Source organism: Carassius auratus, chromosome 24 (assembly GCF_003368295.1).
Source record: "Carassius auratus strain Wakin chromosome 24, ASM336829v1, whole genome shotgun sequence".
In the NCBI taxonomy this organism is placed as follows: domain Eukaryota; kingdom Metazoa; phylum Chordata; class Actinopteri; order Cypriniformes; family Cyprinidae; genus Carassius; species Carassius auratus.
In genome coordinates, this window is record NC_039266.1 from 19,020,881 (window position 1) to 19,028,485 (window position 7,605).

Below are 7,605 nucleotides of genomic sequence, written 5' to 3' on the forward strand. Positions count from 1 at the left end.
AAATCTTATCAATCTCAGACTTTTGAAGTGTGTGTGTATGTATGTATATATATATATATATATATATATATATATATATATATATATATATATATATATATATATATATAGTAGGCAATATTAGGATTTTTTTGTTTGTTTGTTTTTCTTACCCAGTTTTTGTGATAATCATTGGTTTGTTAGAATTATTCCTTAAAACAATCTGAAAAGACACGAAATATCATATGCAATATTGCTTCAAGTTAATATGTCTGGTCTTAAGGATGATAAGATTGTCTAATTAGAAAACAACAAAATAAGAAGAAAATAAAATTATTTTTGCATTGAACACCCTTAAAACCGAAACAAATAAAAAAAATTAACCTGATTACAAAAAAAAATAAAAAAAATAAAAATTGTTTTGCAGAGCAATCACTTCCAAAACCCAGTCAAACCAACGCCTTCTGTGTCTAATATTTAATTTCCTACTGTCAGTGAAAACCCTTAACTGTGTTTTCTAGTATAGTCAGTGATTTTGACACCGTTGGGGATTTTTCAGGCCAAAAGGGTTTTTATTGAACACTCTTGGAGGAATATAAGTCACCAGAGTTTGTGAAGAGAGGAGCGATAAAGGGGAGGAGATGAAGAGAGAGAGAGAGAGCGATTGCGCCAGAATGGGATGAGAGGTGTCCACTGAGAATTTGGAAGTGGAGGATCTCACTCTGGCGTTCAATCTGCGCCAGCTCCAATACTGTGGAAATAAATTGGTTTTTAAATAGATTGCTAAGCCTGTATCAGCGAGCCAATGATGTGGGTACATTTCATAGGCGGCTATTTAAACCAACCTAAAGCCCATCCATAGTGTAACCTTATTAAAGATATCTGCCAGTTAGACTTCACTAGCTCAGCGTGCTTCACCTCCCGCCTGAAATTAATCTCTGAAACGATACACATGATAACCGGCTTCATGCATATGGTGGAATACAGAGCAGGTCTGTAATTAATGTAACAAGGCTTAGTGGCCTGTATCAGCTCTCTTTAAGAAATGGACAAGCTGTAAGACTCAACAGGCCTGAGATTGGGAGGTTTAGAGGTAGGAATGGTGTCCGTTTGAGAGCTTTCGAGATTGAAAGATCAAAATGTTTAGAAATTGTAGAAACATCGCCACTCAAAAATTTGAGCACACCTACAAATTCAAAACATTATTTTGAACAACTGTAATCATATCACTAAATGATCACATGCACTAATAAAAACAAAAGGTCCAAAGGGGGGTTTGTAGTGATGCATATAATAACCTTTTTCTAGAAAGAACCATTTTTTTCTTTGTATGAAGAGTATTTAAATAATCTACAGAGCCTTTTTCCATTGTAAAGAACCTTTTGTGCAGTTTAAAGGTGCCAAGGTTTTTAAAGGTTCTTCATGAAACCGTCAATGCTAATAAACAAGCTTTATTTTTAAGAGTGTACACTGAAATTTTTTTTCTCTCAGCTAATAAATGGCATTATTACAAAATCCTGACAGCAGAATTTTATAGATTTTTTTTAAATAAAAAAATCCACTCTTCATTTGTGGTTAACCAACTTTAATCTGCTTTTCAAACAACACTGTGGAAATTCATTGAATACTTTTCTTCCTCACTATATTCCTCAGTTTAATAATTAAAAGACAAAAAGTTTAATTAATGGAGGAAAAAAGTCGAAATGCAGGTCAAATAAATAAATAAAAATAAATAAATAAAATCAATCTAGTGTGACCGAACTTTTGGCTGCTGATGTAGCTTTTATTTCCTGTACTGAGGGAACCGTATGCTAACACAGCACATTTCCAGTTGATTAATGCCACTGATCTTATTTGTGGTTAAAAGCATTATGGTCTTGAGAGAAGTCAGGGGATGATTGAACATCATGACATCATGCATGAGGAAAAATCCTGTAAAGGAGGTGAAAAATGCTGAGCCTATAAACCATAACCCAGCGGATCAGGCCTTTGTGCTGGGTGTAAATACCAACCCATACAACCATGAAGGGTAAACTAATAAGTCGAATGAATAACCATTAGTCAAAATATTATCAACTGAAAGAATTTTTTTTTTTTTTTTTTTGTAATAGGCTACTCCAAAAACGAAATTAATCTATTTTATAGAATGCAGTCATGTCATGTGAATAAATTAATAATTCATACTTTAAATGTTTATAAAGCTTACATAATTTGGCCTCCATTAGATGGGACAAAATGGCCTTTTTTATTAATATAATTGTAGCCAAACATGCTCCACTTTTTGTCAGTATCTCAAATCCTTTAAAATTAATTAAAGTCACTGCAGAGACAATGTTTCTGTAATTAAAGGCTTTTGCAACTGAGTGAATTCAAATGTCTGAGAGCAGAACAGAGACATAAACAGAAGCATCGATCCTATGAATGATCAGAATATAGGGTAATGGACGCTGAGTCCTGTCACTAAAACATCTCACTCTTATTCTAAAGATGTGATGATGACCAGAAAGGCGTCTATTATGTCTGTTTTCTGTTACATTTTGTCTTGCGAAATAAACTGCAAGCCGTCGAATGCCACAAGCTCAGACAACAAGAAGATAAGAGCGCTAAATGGTGTCAAACGACCAAGCAAAAAACATTTAAAACCGATTCTTAATATATAAAAGGACAAAATATACAAATGCATCATCATTTTACTTAAATAAAGCTTTATTTATGATATGGAGAGGGAGGAACAAAGACGATGTGCACATAAAAATAATTTCAATAAAGAACAAATGAAGACGAGCTGCAGAGGCCTGAATAATTTCATCACGTCATAAACTGCAGACAGATGGAAGTTAAGCTGTGTGAGGAGTTTACAGCGAGGTATTTACTAAACAGCATCAATAAAAATGACATCAGAACTATGAATGTAAAATATTTTAGTTTAAAAAAATCATTTTAATCTCACATTCAGGAAAATATTCTAATATAACAGATAATTGTTAGGGTTGCATGTGACCTAACTGTCACTCCTAAGGCACTGTTCGGCACAAATTAATAAAGGAATAAATGAACCGCCATTCATTTTGAATGTACATGCTAAGAATAAAAGACAATCACATTATTTTTTACAGATCTAGTTCTAAGCTATATTCATCTAGCCAAATATTTCTATTAGTTTTGAACCTCAAACACCTTAAAATTATATAAAAATTACTTAAAAGTTAACCAGCTGCTGTGATTTTCAGTTGTGTGGGTCCCCTAGTGGTAAAACATTACATTATTCCTCCTCCACACCTCTTTTCTCTCTACTCATTTAAACACACAGCCGAAAGAATGATAATTACAGAGTGATCAAGGACAGAGCGGGCTGATTGTTGCCTTTAGTCTATCTCAAATGCTAATGCATGACTTAAATGTGCCGAAAGATAATGGAGAACAAATTCAAATGTTTGCAGATTTGCAAATCGTCCATGTCAATACATCAACAGCCAGTCCGAATGCAGTCTCTTCGTTTTTATGCAAACTACATCTATATAAAAAAGCAAAAGAATCCTTTTTTTTTCACATAAAACTATCTCATGTATATTTATAAGATTTGATCATAAGCTTTCATAAGTCAAGTAGATCCTATTAGGTTCCCTAAATGGATTTCATGGATGTTAGAATGCAGCATCATATGCTCGCGTAATACATATTCATGATATACGCGTGCCTACACGGGAAGCCACGCCGCGGTCAATCTAAAGCCGTGGTAACTGTTTATCTGCAGTGTGTTCCTTTACAATCTGCATAAATTTAGCTGTCAGTGGCATCGTGGACATTCCATTCATTTTTTTTTTTTTTCATCCAACCCCCCCCGGTGTACCATATGGAACCCCTGCACGATAAATGTCATTTCAAAATCAATTTGCATTAAAAAGGTAGAGTGTGTGTGCGGTCCTGAGAAAAAAGAATATATGACACAAATGGAACACATTTGCATCTACAACCCAGCCCGGGACGGTACAATATACAGCCTTTGGAGTGAGGACGGCGAATCATAAAAAACACAGTTTTTCCTTTGCGCTGGCTGAAAAGCAGGAGTAGCCGGATAAATCAACAGCACAAGCATCACACACAAACAGGAAATGCAGCTTCACTGACTCAATAAATGGATGTGGGCGTGAACCTCGGCGTTAGCAAACGCATGTGTGCGTGCAGGCAGGTGGGCCTTCTGGATTCAACGCTCTCTCTAGTCCATTGCAGTTGCCGCCGACATGACTCTCCTCGACTACGCGTATTCTTAAGCAATAACAACGAGAGCCGTATTATCCACCCAAGAATACCCGTCACCGAAGAGAGTCCTTTACAGAGAGAAACAACAGAACCGCCGGCATCGTCAGAAAACGGAAAGGCCTTTTCAAAACAATTGATTGAAGATGCTTTGTAGCGCAAGGCAAGGGCTTCTCAACGGCTCGTCTGCAAACAGAAATTAACAATGCATTTTTGTTCAGTAAACGCCTCAGGAAATATGTGGTATGTGTTTTTTTGCTGTTGTTGTTTTTGGTGCTATTTCCTCCCAGCAATATGTGCTCTCACAAGGCCATTTGGGGGAAAGGTGCATTTAATGAAGGAGTGGGGGATGGGGCGGAGGTGGTGGATGGGGGTTATGAGTGATCCACCCGCGCCCCGCCCCCCAACAGCGTAAACTCACCTGGGATGCAAGGACCCTGCGGAGATCCTCCGGCTAGCATCCATGTCCTGACTCCCATTGCCACTGCGATGATCCCGATGATGGTGATGATGATAGTCCAAAGTAGCAGGTTCGCCTAAAAACACAGACCACCGGGGTTAAGATAGAGCGGGATGCTTGAGATCTAAATGCTATTATGGTCCACTTCATAACACGCTGAATATCTAATCTGTCTAAATGATATAGAAATTGAAAAAAAATTGCCAAACAGTCCATTAGCATTGTGAGGAGAATTCTATATGGAGACATGGACTCTAATGAAGCATGGCAGCCCCCCTCTATACCCCACTTGAGGATGACATGGGGAGGGGAAAAAAAGGGGTGGGGGCTAAACTGTGTGATTAGTCAAGGAGAGAAACCTTCCTCTTTTCGGAAAAAAAGCCACTTGTAATGCGTAGTCAATGCACGGTGTTATATAGAGAATTGTGAATTTCTGTATTTAATAGGTCTGATTTCGATAACCATTAAATCCATTAGTAGTAAACGTTTGGTTACTAATATTAGGAATAATTCAGTGATTTTAGCAATGTGTGTTGATGTGGACTCACAATTTTAATATATAAAGATGATATTCAGCTGATAAATGTAATTGTTTTAAAATTATATTTTATTTGAAAGGTTTGCTTACAAATACCAAATTTTAAAATACTTGCTTAGATTTTAATTTTTTTATCAACAGGCCTTATTTATGGTAATTTCATTTTCCTGCAAAATTGTATTGTGTTATAATTCCCCTATAAATAATTTGTGCTTAATTTACAGAATTACAGAATTTTAATCAATTGAACACGAGGTCAAAATTTTTTTTATAAAAAAGTCATTTTTTTTTGAGAATAGAAATATTATCCTATCAGATTTTTTTTCCATTTAATGCAAAACTATTTATTTAAAAAATGACACCTCTAAAAAAATCACCTACTGAATTATAGTCTACATACCTACCCAGACAGATTTCTCTTATTTACACCAATCATTCACAAAATGAGAAAAACACAATCAGCTATCATTCTCTCGAAATCCAACAGAGAGAAAGAGAAGGCAGCACAAGAAACTGGAGGAGAACCTAACAGAGGCAGATGGAGAGGGAGAAGCTGGACTCTAGCACAAACGCAACAAAAGCCACCGCACGGGCGCACACCGGCAGTGTAGCAGCCGGCTGCTCACTCGCTCTCCAGACCCCCAGTCTGCAAAACCATCAGACGCACCTCACACACACACACACACACACACAGCCACCCTGACGCAGGGCACACTCCCCCAGTGCTATAGCCCCAGGGCTCTCACTCTCTCTGTCCATTTCTGAAGACACACACACACAAACACACACACACAACCCCTCTTCTAAACCCCCAGAACTCCAGGAGTTAATCAATGGCCTCTATGCATGGATTTTATGCTTTTTTGGTTTGTTTGTCTTTACCAAAAGTTCCCATGGGTCCATATCCTTTTAAATTATACATATTTTTTATTTTACATTTTTTTATTCTACTCTCTTCATGCAAGAACCCATTCACTTACTTTTTATATTTACAATTTGTAAGGAATTCTAAGAATGGAACAGTTTAGAGACAAAAAAAACATATCTGTATTCCCAACCTCTCTCCACTCCTCCCTTTCTCCACAAGCGATCTGTGCTATTCCACCCCACACTAAAAAAAAAAAAAAAAAACACACACACACACACACTTCGAGCCGGACCCTTTACTGATTGCGAATTAATTGAATGGAGCCCATGAATATGGTAATTCCACAAGACACTTGACACAAGCATCAGGAGGTGTGGTGGACCACACCGGCAAAAAACTAAAATACACACACACTATTGAAACAACGATCAATATTTTATGAAAAAAAGATGTAAAAGAACTGGACCGACATTCACATGTAGATGTGACTTACCCCGTCAAACCTTTAGCATCTCATTGTGCCGTCCATCTCAGCAAGGTGGGATGCCGGATCGTGATAAACCCAGGATGGTACGGCGATGTTAGAGAGAGCCAGGCGGCCAGTCCCGCGGTGTGCAGGTGGACGCGGTACACACTTGCAGGGGGGATGCTTGACAAAAGGATCAAAACCCACTGCCCACTCCCGAGCCAGTTGTTGCTTGACACAGCGAATGAACTTACAGCACAAGAGCGAGTGAAGCTGAGGGAGGGAGAGACAGACTGAGAGAGAGAGGCAGAGGAGGAGAGAGAGAGTGTTTGGCGCGCGTGTGTGTGAGCGAGAGATGGAGAATGAGTGAGAGAGAGGAGGAGGTGGGGGTAGAAGGGGGTTCGGAGTGAGCGGGCGAGCAAGGGAGAGAGAGAGAGAAATCACAGCATAACAAAATCTACAGCTACGTGGATGGCCACTCTCTCTCTCTGTCTCTCTCTCTATCTCTCTCCACCCTCTCCGGCTCAAAGAAAGGGAGAGAATAATTAGATTTGAGCCACACATGCTTTCCAAAAGCACTGACTCGTGGATCCCAGGCACCTAATGTTGGATTAATTGAGGGAGATCTGATGTGCTACATGCACCGTGAGCCCTCGGCTCTGACTCCCCCCTCTTCCTCCTCCTCCTCCTCCTCCTCACGACGCCAAAAAACTACCACCGTGATACGATTCCCTGCTCCTCTCTCCCGGCATATGGTGACTGACACGGCACTGTAGGCACAGAGAAAAGAAATAATAGATTGTTTATTTAATTGCGAATACATACAGACGTTTATTAGGCTGGATTTGTGCTTCTGTCAGAGTGGAAAACAGTCAGTATCCATCTTAGAAAGTGTTGTGAATGCCAGCAGGAAAGGAAAAATCTAAGTTATCGGGTTTAAAGAAGAACAAATGCATCCGATTTCACTTTTAGAGCATGGTGTTTGCGATTCAAATTGTTTAGAAATAGGCCTTCTTCACATCTGAGATTATTTCCTT

The 7,605-nt window shown here is 38.5% G+C and overlaps 1 long non-coding RNA gene across 1 annotated transcript; it reads right to left on the reverse strand.

Moving 5' to 3' along the window:
* Positions 1-2,174: 2,174 nt before the first annotated feature.
* Positions 2,175-7,265, reverse strand: LOC113042524 (uncharacterized). The gene is made up of 3 exons (XR_003275590.1): positions 6,596-7,265; positions 4,658-4,772; positions 2,175-4,422 (listed from the first exon to the last, which is right to left on the reverse strand). It is a non-coding gene; the product is annotated as an uncharacterized LOC113042524 (long non-coding RNA).
* Between the last annotated feature and the right edge of the window lie 340 nt (positions 7,266-7,605).